Source organism: Xiphophorus maculatus, chromosome 14 (genome assembly GCF_002775205.1).
Source record: "Xiphophorus maculatus strain JP 163 A chromosome 14, X_maculatus-5.0-male, whole genome shotgun sequence".
In the NCBI taxonomy this organism is placed as follows: domain Eukaryota; kingdom Metazoa; phylum Chordata; class Actinopteri; order Cyprinodontiformes; family Poeciliidae; genus Xiphophorus; species Xiphophorus maculatus.
Window position 1 is genome coordinate 881,297 of NC_036456.1, and position 15,789 is coordinate 897,085.

Here is a 15,789-nt window from a genome sequence, read left to right on the forward strand (position 1 = left end):
GGTCAGTAAAGACCCCACAACAGCAGCCAAAAAAGTGCAGGCCTCTCTTGCCTTGATTAAGGCCATAGGTCATGTCTCCACCATTAGTGGAAGCATGATTTCTGCTGTCGAATACATCCTGTTGGTGACCTGAAGCTGAAACCAACTTGTTTTCTGCAACATGATAATGATCCAAAACACACCAGCAAGTCAGTTTAATTCACTCAATTTAACAAATTCCATAATCAACTTACAAACACATTGTCTTACCACACAGATCGTAACTGTGTGGATCCGTTAGTGAATCAGGTCTCCAAAGAAGCTATGAAGAGCGTATGGAGAGCCTGAGAACATGTAATTTCATACATTTTTAGTATACAGTACTACTAATAAAAACACAGCAAAAGCACATCATGCATTCATCATCCTATCAAATACAGCAGAAATTATATTACCTCTGAAAATCTGTTGCAGGTCCTACAAGTGATCTTGAGTGTAAAAACAAAACAATTTAATCTTTAACTGTTTTTTAAAAATGGAGATGAGTTTCAACCCTTTTAATCTCTCATCAGTTCCAAACTGTGGGCCCTCCAACCAAAAGTTTGTCTTGTGTTAATAAGTCTTCTATTTTTGCCAGAGATAAGATATTTGTTTCTGGCTTTGTAAGTATGCTGAGGACCACTGGTTGGAATGAGCTCAGTCAATCTATGATTAGTTTTATTTACAACTTGGAACTTGGAGGAGGACAACTTGGAGGACCCTCGTCAAGATGGCGCTGGCGCAGCTGGCTGCCTGCAGACGCAGCTCTCATCGTGTGTGTTTGTCTGTGTATATTTGCTGTAACCGATTAATGATCCGTGCTTGAAGAACCCATGGATCATCAGTTGGGCTTTCCACAATGGCTGGATGTGGTTCTGTTGATGTTCTCCGCGTTCGTCTCCTACTTTTTATACTCTTGGTTGCGGAGAACCTCGCCCAGCGGAGTAGAGGCATTGTTTGCTCGCGTGAACGGCTGATTGCGCTGTGTGGGCCTCTGCTGCTGCCCGGAGACGGGCCTGTGGTCCCGGAGGAGTTACAGAGGAGACAACGGGGCTGTGGGTCTGGAGTTAAACGGAGGTAGAAGAGGAGACGGCGCAGGCCAGCGTTACCGGCGATTATTGTGGGGAACGTGAGGTCTTTGGGAAATTGGACAGACGAACTCACGACACTGGTTAGGACCCAGAAGGAGTACTGGGAGTGCAGTATCTTCTGCTTTGCGGAAACCTGGCTACACTTGCTTATTCCAGAATACAGCGTGGAGGTTCCTGGATTTTCCTTGGTGCGGGGGACAGGGACTTTTCCAAGAGTCGGAAGAAGAAGGGTGGCGGGATTGCACTTATGTGAGTGAGAGGTGGTGTAATCCTGGTCATGTTAACGTGAAGGAACAGATTTGTAGCCCGGATATTGAACTTCTGGCTGTGGGAATGCGGCCGTGTTATTTACCGAGGGAGTTTACTTCCGCCATTTTGATCGCTGTTTACATTCCTCCATCAGCTGATGCAGCGGTGGCCTGTGATGTCATCAGCTCTACTACAGCCAAACTCCAGACTAAACACCCAGACATTGTTATTGTGTCTTGTCTCTTGTCTTGTCTCTATGCTGTAACTGTGAAGTAATTTCCCTGCTGGGATGAATAAAGTACTTCTATTCTATTCTATTCTATTATGCAGGAGTTTTGATACATATTTATCTCTGTTAGCCAAAGGAGACCAAAATCAAGGAATAGATGGGAGGTGAGAGCATTATCCTCACACTAAGACACAACTCTTCTTATCTTCTATTTAACCCTTTCAAGTTTCCTGAAATAACATAAGTGTTGCACCATATAATATTACAGTATTTAATGTGTGGCTAAATGAGAGTTTTCTACATATTTAAGAATGTGGGTAAAGGCAGATAAAACTTTAATTTAAAAAAGTATTCTTCCTAAAGTTTAACATTTAAGGACTCGTCTTTCTAAAACAGGGGTGGGCAAACCTGGTCCTCGAGGGCCGCTGTCCTGCAACTCTTAGATGTCTCCCTGGTCCAACACACTTGAATCCAATAGCTGAATCACCTCCTAAGTGCAGTCAAGTTCTCCAGAGTCCTGTTAATGACCTCATTATTTGACTCAGGTGTGTTGAAGTAGAGATACATCTAAAAGTTGCAGGAGACCGGCCCTCGAGGCCTGGAGTTGCCCACCCGTTCTAGAACTTGCACTCATTATTTCCTCATTTTCAATTTTAAGATTTATATGATCAGTTAATGACTTAATAGGTCTTAACAGAATAAAATTAGTTTTGCTGGTCATAAGAGTTAACTTGTTACACTGAAGAAATTCCGAATACAAAATAAAAGAACACACACACAATTACAATTTCTACAAACGTTAAATTTCTTCACACAAATTTTTTAATTTATAGTCACAGATTTGTGACTTCAATGTCACAAATCTAATAATTATGAATTCAAATTTTCTCCTACGCCTACAAAAGTGAAAAAACTTGCGAATTTGCCCATTGGGAATAGTGATCTGTAATATTGCAGAATAGAAGCCCAAACTTGATTCCAGGGCAAGAGTGGAGTTCCTTCTTCACTTTCGTAAACGATGCACATTTTTTAGCAACTGAGGTTGAATAATCGGGGAAAATGAACACACGTTTTCCTTTATAGAGTAAGGGAGATGACTCACGAGCCCTCTGTAGAATCTCATTCCGTTCTTGAAACAGGTTGACATGGACAACGAATGGGCGCGGTGGGTCCCCCTCTGCTGGCTTGGCCCGCAATGTGCGGTGAGCCCGGTCAAGGGCAGGCTTAGCGTCAAGGCCGAGCAGATCCTGAAGCAACGTTGATACAAACTTCATTGGCTGTTGACCTTCGGATCCCTCCAGTACACCCACAAGGGGGATGTTATTTAGTCTGGAGCGACCCTCCAAGTCTTCACATTTCTTGGACAGCGTGTTCACTAATACATGTTACGAGTTAACCGAGGCCTCCAGGGTCGCTGCCTCCCATCCTGATCGTTAGCAGCCCGCTCCAAATCGTTAATAGCGGTCCCAAACGCGGCAATTTTAACTTCTAGCGGTGTCGCAGCCGCTGAGATCTCCCTCTTAACGACATTCGAAACAATGTTCTCAAACCTGTTGATGAGATCAGTGCCTGAGTCGTTCAGCATCTCCTGCATCTTGCAGCTAGTGTTGTCCTGTGATGGACTGGCGGTCTGTCCAGGGTATACCCCACCTCTCACCCAGTGACTGCCTTCATTTTCCACTTAAGTTTGTGGTTGTAATATGATGGAATGGGAAAAGACTAAAGGGTGTAAGTACTTAGCTCCTTGACATTGATCATTCCTTGACTGTACACATGGAAACAGAATTTCTGTCTGCTATAATTCCTAACCACAATGTACACATGCCTCACTGCCAGAGCTGACAGTTAAAGAATATAACACTTTCATTTGGTTAGTGTTGAAATTTGAAAAACTCAGAATTCTCTGTCAATGCACATTTGCTTTCACTTATGGGTATTACAGTCCTATGTATGAAAGAAACCTGAGATATTCCTCCTATTCACATATGATGTGAATTCGTCACATCATGTGATGAATTCTCAGCAGTTCTCAATAAAAACAAGATAAACTGAAACCTCATGGACGCCAGATCAAGAGGCATTTGTGAGTCTTGCATTACTGCTGCCCTGACTGAGCCCCTCCTTCTGCAGCCCATCCTTACCAAGTAACCAAACACACACCTTCTCCTGCAATGAAACGATCTTTCAATTTGGTACCATCTGTGGATTAGACACCAACGTCAGAGTCTTTCTTACAGTGCAAAACACTGAAGGGTGCTGCTTTCCATTAGCTGGACATACAGTTCAGCAGTAAGGAAGAAACATTTGTTTGGGTTCAACCAACATAAATAATGACATATTGTTACACTATTATTACACTATTACACTCTATTAAAAAATATCAATGGCAAGACGATTTTGGTTAGACTATGCATAAAACTACAAGTTGGGTTAATTGTTATTCTTCTTTTAGCTAAGGCATTATGCTAGCTTTCTAATATACAAGTGCCTCTAAAGAAAAATGACTATTGAAAATGAAATGTATATATTGTATACATTCAATTAATAAAGAATGAAATATTTAACATTTTATTTCTTGTAATTTTGATGATTAAGGATTACAGACAATGAAAAGTAAATTCAGTGTCTCAGAAAATTTGCTTTTATTGTTGTTCCTGGTGTCTCATCTTCCTCCTGACAATACCCCATAGATTCTTTATGGGGTTCAGGTCAGGTTTGTTTGGTGGCTATTCAAGCATAGCAACACCACAGTCATTCAAGCAGTTCTGGGTACCTTAGGCCAGTGTTTCTAAACCCTGGTGCTCAAGACACACTGCATGCTGTAGATGTTTCCCTGCTTTAATAAGCTTTGGCTGATTGTAGTTCAGAAAACACCTGTCCATTGAAATCACCTGGGCTAAAGCAAGGAAACACCCAAAACATGCTGGACAATGTTCCTTGAGGACCAGGGCTGGGAAACTGGGTACCAAGTACTACTGGGAATTGAAACCAGCCCAGGTAAGACACTTCTGGTGTAGTCATTGACTGTCTCACACCAACGGAGCAACAGGTGGTCGCCTTCTTGGAATCCAAAGGCATCACATTGGAAGCTTAGCAAGGAAAAGGAAGAATCCTGGAGATAAACAAGCCATCATTCTGAGGTTTGTGAATCGTAAACATAAGAATGCACCGCTAAAACAAGGATGGAAGCTGAAAGGCTCAAATGTCTTCCAGAATGATCATCTCACCAGAAAAGCTAGAAAAGATATTGCCAGAAAAGCTAGACAGTAGAGGAAGCAAAAGAAAATTCAGAGCACTTGGACAGCAAACTGCAAAGTATTTATAAAATTATCAGGAACACCCGAAGTATCAAAAGTGTTGATGATCAGATCCCTGGAGGAGTTGGACAAACATGTTTGAACGGCGTGACGTAGCAAAGGAGGTAACGCATCACACGGGAACACAACATCATGAATATAGCTGACAGAACTGAATTACGTTGCAACAACAATTTTATACAAAGAACTTATGAACACAGTCAATTAGAGTGATCACCCTTTGAGTATAAAGAATACAGTTCTATGGATTTTGGCAGTGATTTGTTCTGGCCATTAACTTCTTTTCCACCATGGATACCACCTGCTGTTGCCATACCGTAACAGTCATTAAACTGCTTTGTTCCTAGACTTGAGTAGATAACACCACAAGGGGGCGCCTATTCCCTTTTCTTTTGTTGTAATCCTGTACCAGGAAAGAACTCTAAGAACTTTCCATGTTGTAGCAGAGAGGAGAAACCTTGGTGATGATGAGGTGCAGAGTGCAACTTTTGTTACTTTTCTCAAGTATGAGAAGTTTAGTACCGTGGAGATCTGGCTTTACATGGATGAAGTGAAATAAAGTGAAAGTGTGGAATACTTCAACTGTGCATTCTGCTGATTTGGGTCAGCATAGCTGACCACTGCTGCTAACTCCTTCTCCAGCCTCTCACTGCACCGTCACAATACATCGAACAATTCAACTGCAGATTTATGACAAAGGAAAGTTTTCAATTATACACTTTAACTCTGCAGTTATCCCTGTTACTGCTTCACCTTTTTCTACCACACTTTGTCCTTCCACTCAACTTTCAGTGAATATGCTTCTGTACATTAGTCTGTGAACAACCATCCTCTTTAGCAAAGATCTTTTGTGGCTTCTCCTCCTCATGAAAGGTGTCATTAGCTGCGTTTTCTTTACAAATATGTGTAAACCTTGTCAAAAGAACACAATTTCATAATTGCTACATTAAATATGAAATGTAATTAAAATTGCATGTGAATATTCTTTATTCTTTAAAGAATAAAGAATTTTATTCTTTATTCTTTAAAGAATAAAGAATTTTATTCTTTATTCTTTAAAGAATAAAGAATTTTATTCTTTACACACAAGAATAAAATTCCTTGTGTGTAAAATTGCATGTTTACACACAAGGTTTATGTGTGTAAACCTTGTCAAAAGAACACAATTTCATAATTGCCACATTAAATATGAAATGTAATTAAAATTGCATGTGAATAAGTTTGTTCATGCAATAAGTCATTAAAAGACATGCGCCTTGATTCTCCAACCACTTCCCGTCATCTCCTTGTTGGTGGTTTGCACCAATGGTCACTCAGCTAGTGACTGTCTTGTGGACGTCTGTTCAGTCAGTGGTGTCCTAATGACCCAGACTAAGAGGTTCAGGAAACAGAAAACAGAAAAGTTATTTTGAGTTGTTTAGCTGATTACAGTGTAACAACATGAGTTTTTGACATTTTACTTTTTACAATAGTCTAATTTTTGTCAGGTCCTGTGTTTGGGGGTTTGACTATTTAATTCTAGCCTCGATTACTTTTCTTTGTTTGCCGTCTTTTATTAGATCAGCCTTGTTTCTGTTTTACTTTACTTCAGTTCTTTTTAATTATGTTTATTTATTCCCTTTGTCTGGTTATTCTTTGTTACTCTGATTCATTTTCCTAGTTCCCATGTTCACTCTAGCTGACTCGCCCCCTGTGCCATTCTCTCTCTCTCCCTCTCTCTCAGCCTGCCTTCTGCTCTCTTCCCTCACACCTGCAACCTGTAAGGTAATCAGCCCTGGTCTTTTGTTCCAGCATTCACCCTCTTAGTCAGTGGTGTCCAAAGTCAGTTCTCGAGGGCTGGCATCCTGCATGTTTTACTTCTGTCGGCTTGTTAGAAGGCCTGAGAAGAACATTAACATGCTGAAAAGATTACTAACACCAGGGAGAGAATAAAACATGTAGGATGCCGGCCCTCAAGGAGGAACTTTAGACACCACTGTTCTTAATACACATACCCATCATCTGCTTTCTCTCCTTGCTGGTTCCTGCCGTTAATACTCAGATACTTTTCTGTTTTAGCCCACTGTTTCCTCACACCTGGTTCATGAGGCTTTGCTCTGCTCTGGCTCTGTCTCTCCTGTTGGTTTTTGTATGTTTCTGTTTATCATTTTTAATTAAACACTCATCATCTACTTGCCATTTCTGCCTCTCTGCACTTGGGTCTTACTTAACCACAAGTCACCATGACAATTTTCTCTGACATGGAATCTTGGGTTTTCATTCTTTGTAAGCCATAATCATCAAATTAACAAGAAAAAAGGCATGAAATGTTCCAGTCTGTTATGCTTCTTTAGGAGTTTCACTTTCTAAAATGAATGACTTGAAATATTGAACTTTTTCACAGTATTCTAATGTTTTGAATACTGAGGTGGCTGCCTTCTTGGAATCCAAAGGCATCACATTGGAAGCTAAGCATTGTGAAACCTTATGTTCACAATGAAAACCTAAACAGAGCAAAGTGTTTGTAGCTAGCTAGCATGTCCCAGCCAAGGAGCAAATGCAGAACACTGTAATTGGAGCTCAAATCCGAGAGCTGAAAACCAGGCATTGTTGTTAAAAAGGTCAGAATTACTTGAGGAGCAGTGAAATATATTGTGAACACCACCCATAATGTTTGTAATTCAGCCACTAAAAGCATTACTCAACCCAGAACTACACGCTCCAGCTACTTGGCAAAAGAAGGACATTCTTTCATGGAGAAGTAGTTCATGCTTTTTTCCAAGCTGTTATACAAGTACACGAATTGACTGATGTCATGTTTGCTGGTGACGTCACAGGAATTCCTCACTGTGAAGTGGCATGCAAGTCAGCATGAACAGTGCCAAAAAGACAGATAAAACTGTCAATTTTCCTTTTCTGTGACACCCACAGAGACCAATGAGGAGTGTCAAAGTGTGAGAAAAGACTGAACAGAGAGCACAGCTGATCCTAGATGTTTCTTGGCTAGTCGTCTCTTCAGCCATGGGGATTTCCATGCACAACTGGAATGATTCTTGATCTTCAAGAGGTCCAGATTTCACACTTTGTCCAGTTCATGACACATGGTCCCTCTTGGTGTTCCCCACCAGGCCACTCCCTGCAATATAACAGTATTCCTGCTTTTTTCTTTCATCAATCTTTTCATGGCTCCTCTCACACTCACTCTATCATTTGCTTCTTTTCCTTTTGCTCAATGCCTCATTCAGTGGAACTCCCTTAACGGTTTTGCTCACATCAAGAACTCTCTGGTTCTGATGGAGAATTTGCTGTTTTGTGGTGTAGAATCTTACACACAATGTAAAACAACTCAGCTTTTGAAAATACTTAGCCAATTATACAATGTCTTATACATTTCTTCACATCCTTGAACTTGTCCACATTTTGTCTCACACACAAGGCCAGACTTCAGACAGCACTTACAGGGGCAGTAGCCTAAGGCCCCTAGATTTGGGTGGGGGCCCCAAAACATTGTTTTTTGTTGTATACTGTGCATGTTTTTATAAAGACTGTTTCAGTCTTGTCAATGAGTCAAGAGCTCATTTGGCATGTGGTGATTTATCAAAATATTGTTGGATTTTTACCAATTTAAACTATACTCAAATGTTTGAAAATTATTTTTTGGGATCAGCATGAAGTCATCTGCCAGAGGTTATAAACCAACCATCCATCAATTTGGAAACTGATGTTTGCCTTTTTCTGATTTCTTTGTATGTCTTCAGACCTGCAGACCATTCATTCTTTGCCTATGCATGGTCTGCAGCACAACTTTTACGTTTTTCCAGCTGCTAATATTAGCATCTGTTGTTTTTTTTTTTTTTTACCTCAACACACTCTTAGATATCACTCCATTAGCTATGCTTTTTCCCTCCCTTAGTGTCTGAACAACTTGCAGTGCTTACATATCGTTGTGTCTTGTTTGTCACTCTGTTCCCTTTCATAGTTGCTACTGGAAACCCAAAATGCTGCTGTGATTTAAGAGTAGTTGGGGTAAATTCTATTATAACTTCTTCAGGTAATGCATGACCTTACTGCCTAAGACAAACAACCCAAAAAACTGATTGGAAAACCAAAACCAAAGCACCCATTAGTCAGGGCAGGCACCCCACCCTCCCATCCCTTCAGGGTAGATTGCTGGCACCCTCGAGTAAAAAAAAAAAATCTAAACACTGTCTGATTCACTCTTCAATCTGTGTGCAGAAGAGTGAATTAGACCCACAAGCCTTTATTCCCCTCATTTGTACCTAATAAAATTGGTAGGTTAGATGGGAAAAAAGCCAATGTCCCTCCAGCTGTGCACTGATGCAATCCTTTGTCTTCTCCTGATATTTACGACTCATACAGTCACATCCTTGTTTGGGCATCTTTTCTCCAATAAGCTTGGGAGCAGAAACATGAGCACATGCAGCATATGTTGAGCAGTCCAGGCTCTGCTCCCTGGTTGAACAAGCTGAGCTGCTGCATTACTGTGATTTAGTTCTGCTTTAAAGGGCTTTCCAGCACACCTGGTACTGATTTTCCTACCCACAAGATAGAGATTTCTTAAATCATCTCATTTTATAAACATGTAATGTTTAAGGTATGGAGTTCAGAGGTCTTTGTCAAACATAGTGGACTTTTCTTCTGCATTATTGCATAAGCAGTCATATTTAAAAGAATGACTTCATATGGAAGCATAAAACTCTGGCTTTCTAACTTTATTGCAGTACACAATGAGGATTCTATGACTCAAGAAGAAACACAGACACAAATAGACTCTTATTTTTGCAAACAGAACATTTGGCAGCAGTAATTGTTCATCTTCCAACTCCTTCACACTGCATGAAAACACCTGTTGTAAGTGCGCTATAGAAATAACTTTGACTTTTAGATGTAAAATTACCTTAAAACCAGGGTTCCTGGGATGTTCTGAGTATGCAGTTGGTTCCTGGTGGTGACGGTGGTAGGACTTTGCCCTGCAATCGGTGGGTTGCTGGTTTGATCCTGGCTCCACCCTCTCCTTGGGCAAGATACTTCACCTGCCTTGCTTCTGTCAGACTGTGGCTAGTATCCAGTAATTTGCCAACCTAATCAGATATGCTGAGAATTTTAATGCATAATAAATCAATAATAATATGGGGTAAACGCAATACAACACTGATTTGAAACCACTGAATTGAACTTGTAACCAATGCCTTACCTTTTCACACCATTGTCTTTAGAAACATCATGATAATAGGGGGAACCTTAAAGGGGCCCATTATTAGTTGTAATGATATACTTTATTTCAGACATATTTATTTTAGATGTAAAAACAATACAGTGAAAATACTGCAAGCTGTTGGATTTTTATAAATTTAAATAAAATTATAGCACAATTATTCTCACCCTAACCCACCATGCTGTTTGCACTGCAATGCATTCTGGGTAAATGATCTACGCTAGGTCCAATTTTGCTAGCTCCATCCAGCCAAAACAGCAACAAGTAACATTGTTAAGTCTTTTCAATTTGAACCAGAGCGCATTGAAATTGATGGGAATGTAGAAATCACAATGAAGATGAAGAGGAAAGAGTTATCCAGAAAACTGGTGTTAGTGATGCTGCTGCCACCTTCAGCTTCATAAATGAAACAATTAATGACATGTAGGTTTGGTGGGACTGTGTGATCCAGTAAGTGGTCTGTGTTGGATCCGGTCTTCAGTCCAGTAACACCTATTTAGGCTCTGGTCTTTGGTTTGGTGTTGGGTCTGTGATTTCATATTCGGTACTGGTGGCAGTGGCAATAGCTTCTTTATTGTTTAAAGTAGGGTGACCAAACGTCCGTATTTCCCGGGACATGTCCGTATTTTACGTCCTGTCCCGGGCGTCCCGGGGTTTTTTTTAGAAAGTGAGGAAATGTCCTGTTTTTTAAATTACCTTCATTGGACCATTAAATGTACAGGCACTAGGGCCCTGCGCACTGCGCTGCGTGTGACGCAATCCCTGAGCCGCGTCAGTGCGGGCAGCCCTGTTCTTAATCAGAAGATAGATAGCGTGGCTGTCAGTAGCCAACAACATGCCAAAGCGCAAATGTATGGAGTTTCCCCGCTTTTAGAGCAGCCCCCCCACTCCAAGGTGTTCAATCAGTGTTTTGCACCAAACAGTTTTTAATATTAACAAGTATTTATTATTAAAAACATGACAGGGGCGTGCTGTGGTGGCGCAGGGGGTTAGCACGCCCCACGTTTGGAGGCCTTAGTCCTCGACGCGGACGTCGCAGGTTCGACTCCCGGTCCCGACGACCTTTGCCGCATGTCTTCCCCCCTCTCCTCACCCTCCTTCCTGTCTGCCTACTGTCGAAAAAATACGAGCCACTAGCGCCGCAAAAACTCTTCGGAGGAGAAAAATAAATACATAAATAAAAAACACGACAAACTAATTATGGTAAAGGTTAACTCGGGGAATCTCATCTGTCCGTGTATCAATCAACTCCAAACCTCTTTATTCTGTCACAATTATCGATTTATTCCATTTTGATGATCAGGCTCCAAACTTTGCAAGGACTGACCGCCCCGCTCACCGCTTCCTCATACACACAAAGCCAGTATCCTTCCCATTCATACCTGGTGACGTCACTCCCACGTCGACACTCCTAAATGTCAAAGTCGCTGCTCCTGTCATATCAATAATTACTTATTTCATTCATATGGCTCTTACAGAGCCTCAGTGAAAACTTATTATTATTATTATTATTATTATTATTATTATTATTATTATTATTATTATTATTATTATTATTATTATTATTAACTGTTTGGTGCAAAAAACAGATTGAAAATCGATTTATTACTGTATGTTTATGTCTGTTAAGGCTAAGATGGAGCGATACTGAAAGCAGCTATTTAAACCATTCAGACTGCGAACACAACAGAGACACAATCAAAACTGTCAGATGACTTATTACCCGCGATAATAACTCAGAAATAGTCCAAATTATAATGTATTTTTATTTCTTTCCTACTTACGGAAAGTTTCTGTTTATATCGTAGGTTTGTGGTGCCTTTCTATCCTAAAGAAAGATATAAAACTTCAGATATTTCACAAAAAGATACTAACATTCATGGAAAAACGTCACATAACCTTATATTAAAGCATAAATACGGCGCCCACCGTAAGAAAGGCTTGCAGTATTCAATTATGCTGCATAACTGACCAGTACAGTATTGCGAGGGAACGCAAAAGAAAAAATAATTCCCCATGTCCCCTAGGGGTCTCCGTACAAGACGACTGGTTATTATCGAACGCAAATAACAACCTTTAATATTTACAGGCAGTTTTTCCCCAATCCTAGATTTGATCATTTTAGATTGTTTTGTTAGTTGTTGTAGTTCATGCTGGTGCAGCAATTAAGTCTGCTACCAAAGATAATTCTGTTTGTAGCTACATTGATCAATCAAATTGGTAAGTTTGATTAATTTGATTTATTTGTTGTTGTTTGCAATGACTGCCAATTCCTTTCTTGAACAAATTTGAGCTGGAATTATGAAGTGCACATTTGGAAAGAAATTTTTGTTTTCTTTTCCATCTTTATATAATGAAGTTAGAATTATCTATTAGTCATAGAAAGTATGTATTTAACTGCATTTTTTTCTATTTAGCATATCCTTTTAGGTCAGGTTTTTTTTCCCCCTCTTGTTTCACCTGATGACTGAAGATGGCGAGCTACCCACACACCGGCTGGTGGTAGGAAACTGAAACACACTCTGAATCAAACTCTGAGCTCAGGAAATCAAGCCAAACTCTCAGGAACACTAATGGAAAAAAACAATTATTTCCCCCCTTGTTCTTGGACTTTCTTTGGACTCTATGAAACGTGATTGACTTGTACTGGGTTTTGAAGTGTCACTGATATATATATTTTTGTCTTTCTCTATCTCTTGAGCCAAATTATTTATTATTATTATTATTATTATTATTATTACTGCCATTAATAATAAATAGCAGTATTAGTCTAAATCATTCATTCCAATCATGATTACATGCCATTCCTATTTCTTATCAAATTAAAGTACAATCTGATTACTAAAACAAAACATTGCAGTCAGACCTGCGCACCCAAGAACAGCATTACACCTGTCTTTGATGTTTCTCCCGATGTCTTTTGCTTGCTAGCTGGCACCAGGCTTTAGGCGCTTTGTGGTTAAAAGCTGTCTGTACAGTATTTGGTTTTAGCTTGCCAGGGTAACGACCACCTGTTAGATCCAGTTTGCTTGTACAAATGACTCAAAGTCTTCTGGAGAGAAATGTTGAGGGAACAAATTTGAGTCCTTCAGAAAGTGTGCTTGGCTTATTCCCACTGTGTTCTTCTTTTTTTCATGTAGAATCAATGCAGACTCACCTCACTATGTTTTTAGTGAAAGCCAACAGTGATGTAGTGTGGCATTGTCTAATTTTACACCAGTGAAATGCTATATGATAAACAACAACTTGGGTAAAGTTAGCCTTCCTATGTTTACTCTGTAGATTCCAGTACATAATTCATTTCAATTCAATTAAAAAATGATTTAATAATTCCAAGACAGTCTTGGGAAGAGGATGCTCAAGGTTAATTTTCTTGATTCTGTGGTGGTTCTGATGCTGCTGCCCCAACAGATGACAGCAGAAGAGATGACGCTCTCAACAGTTGACTTGTACAAGATCTGTAGCATTTTGCTGCAAACCTCGAAGGACCTCGAGAAGTCTACTCTGCTCTGTGTCTTCATATAGAAGCCTCACTGTTGTGTTTCCACTCCAGTCTGTTGTCCATGTAACAAGTGTGTAAAACTGTTTATATTTCACCTCAAATCCATCCTCATTACCTGTGTATATTTGTTTTTCTTAGTTTTTGAATTGTATTTTATTTTGGCGGAGAAGCTTTTATTTTCTTGTTTCCTGTCTCCTTGTCATATCCTGTGTGTTCGCGCTGCCCTCCTCAGTTCGCGCCAAGCTGCGCTGGGGAGAGGTAAGCGTACAAAGTTGTCTTGTGTTTGTCTGTTGAAGTATTCAAAATGTCCTTAAAAGTATTTTTGCCAAACTCGCAAGTTTTTATATGTTGTTTCCCAACTGTTTTATGTTTAGCGCAGCACTGTACTGGGCACTTAATTCCCACGTTAAGGACATTTATTGAGTTTACCGTGCCAATGTGGTTATTTTTGTTCTTTTGATTTGTTAAGGTGTGTGTGGGAAAGCCAGAGCCCAAGAACTGGAGTGCTGATGCATTTTTTGTTTTAAACAGGTATGTGAGTTGTTTCAAAATGTTATCTGAATGTTAGATTAATGTATTTTGTATATTTTCAGTTTGAATTATAAAATATTGTAACTAGTGGGCAGATTATTTTTGTTTGGTCTTATTTTAATTGTCTTGACATTTTACTTTATTATTTGTGAATGTCAGAGAATTTTGGTTGGTTTTACCACAGTCCTGAGTTCGCGCCAAGCTGCGCTGGGGAGAGGTGTGTGTGGGAAAGCCAGAGCCCAAGAACTGGAGTGCTGATGCATTTTTTGTTTTAAACAGAATAAATCTGCCCTACTGCTGCAATACACCCTGGTGTCCTCGTCTGCTGGTTCCCTTTGCCTATACACACAACGCAGAGTACATGTACAACAGATGAGTCTGATGAGGGCGGCTACAGTGGTGCCGTGACCCGGATCCACACTGCTTCGGACAAGTTCATCGTGGTTCGTGAAGAGTGGATCAACGTCAGCTGGTCACCTGAGGTTGCTTGTTACATTAACCCGTCTATACAGACTGAATAGTGTGACAGAGTCAAACGTGGAATAGTGTTCCAGCAACAAAAACAGATATTGTGTATATATTTGGTTTTATGTAAAGAACTGTAAAAAAAAAAAAAACTGAAAATGACTTATGTTAAAAATAAGGCAGACAAGGATAAATGTTCATTGAGTGGTGTTAACTTCTCTGTGGGGAGAGGGAGAATGATCGAGGCTTTGCCTTTTACCCCAGTTCGAAACACCAATGATGCAGGCTCTCCAGCCTTTTGTTCTACACGCGTAGTTGAGAATGTATCTTCTAGCATTGTGCATGATGGTGCGGTCTCGGACAATTCAGTTAGTGCTGACCCACCACTAAGTGACCTTATTACAAGCATTGCACAGCAAGTTGGACAGTCCATAATGGACCGTCTTAAAGGTGAATGTGGGGAAGGGAGTGTTATGGGTCTGCAATCTCAGGGCAGTGTGGGCCAATCACAAGGTGATCCCACTTACCTCAACTTGACTGGGGCAAAGCTAGTACTACAGCCAGATGTCAAAGAACCTCCCATTTTCAGGGGAGATGGATCTGACAAAAACACTGTTGACGAGTGGGAAGAATTAATGAAAATCTATTTCAGAAAACGAGGCATACCCACCAATGAACAGTACTCGGAGATTCTCTCTAAGTTGATGGGAAGAGCTAAAGATATTGTGAGGATAACGCTGCGAAGCAGTCCTTCACTAAAGCCTCAGGAAAAACCAGATATTGTCTACAGCATTCTCAGACAACATTTCAGTGATGTGCCCTATTCATGTATGCCTATGGCCGATTTTTATAACACTGTGCCACTAGCAAGAGAAACACCTCTAGATTACTGGGTACGCTTGAACAAGGCAGTTGATGCAGCAGAAGAGGGCTTGAAGAGATTAGGACGGCATGTGGATAACCCTTGCCAAGAAGCAACTATGATGTTTGTGAAACATTGCCCAGACCCAGCGCTTGCTGCCATTTTGAAGTTCAAAGCACCAGATAAATGGACAGCCAGTGAAATTCAGGAGCACATTGATCGTTACCAAATTGAAACCAGAGAGCAGGCATTCTCCAGGTCAAGATATCCTAAACTAGCTACAGTTCATGCTCAAGCTCCTGTTTCTGAC